Source organism: Limulus polyphemus, unplaced genomic scaffold, assembly GCF_000517525.1.
Source record: "Limulus polyphemus unplaced genomic scaffold, Limulus_polyphemus-2.1.2 Scaffold3571, whole genome shotgun sequence".
Classification (NCBI taxonomy): domain Eukaryota; kingdom Metazoa; phylum Arthropoda; class Merostomata; order Xiphosura; family Limulidae; genus Limulus; species Limulus polyphemus.
This window is the reverse complement of record NW_013669181.1, coordinates 71,353-72,073: the sequence shown is the minus strand read 5'-3', so window position 1 is coordinate 72,073 and position 721 is coordinate 71,353.

The following is a 721-nucleotide window of genomic DNA, read 5'->3' as shown; positions in this document are numbered from 1 at the left end:
TACTTAGTGCAGTGTTTAAAGGGACTCTCGGATGTCAGTTCGTTTTTGTTAGGGTAATGTATACTGTAAAAATTCATATTCACAAACAGTTTTTCAGTTTTTACATAAGCATTCATTCTCCAAATCCGTTCTTTCTCAAACACAACAGATGATTGAAAATGGACTAACTATTATAACTAATTGAACACTAAAATTAGAAAAACGACCTTTGCCTCATTGGAAGCAATTTCATTGGTCAGTCCGAGAAACCTTATTCTAACCAGGTTTCGTTTAGAAGATCATTTTGAAAGACCTTAATCTCATTTAAAAACGGTTTTAACGGTCAGTTTGAATAACTTTATCTCATTAAAAGTGGTTTTAAAGGTCATTTGGAAGAACCTTAATCACGCTAAAAGCGGTTTTGAAAAATCTTAATCTCACTGTAGGGCGGATGTTAAAGGTCGGTTTGAAAATCATAAAGACGAGGAGTGATCTCAGTGTTAAATCTGAAAAATCGTAACCCCCATTAGAAACAGTTTTAAAGATCAGTTTTAAGAAGAAAAAAAATTAAACTTGGGTTTTCATGCTACTTAATGAATTTTAGTTGATTTTAAGAAAACTTTTGTTACCAGGTGTCTCACTAGTAGCTCTTTTAAAGTAGGATTGTCATTTAATTCTCTATGAAATCATGCTAATTTCAAGATATTTTCGTCAGAGTTATAATCTGTATTCTTTTTTTCTT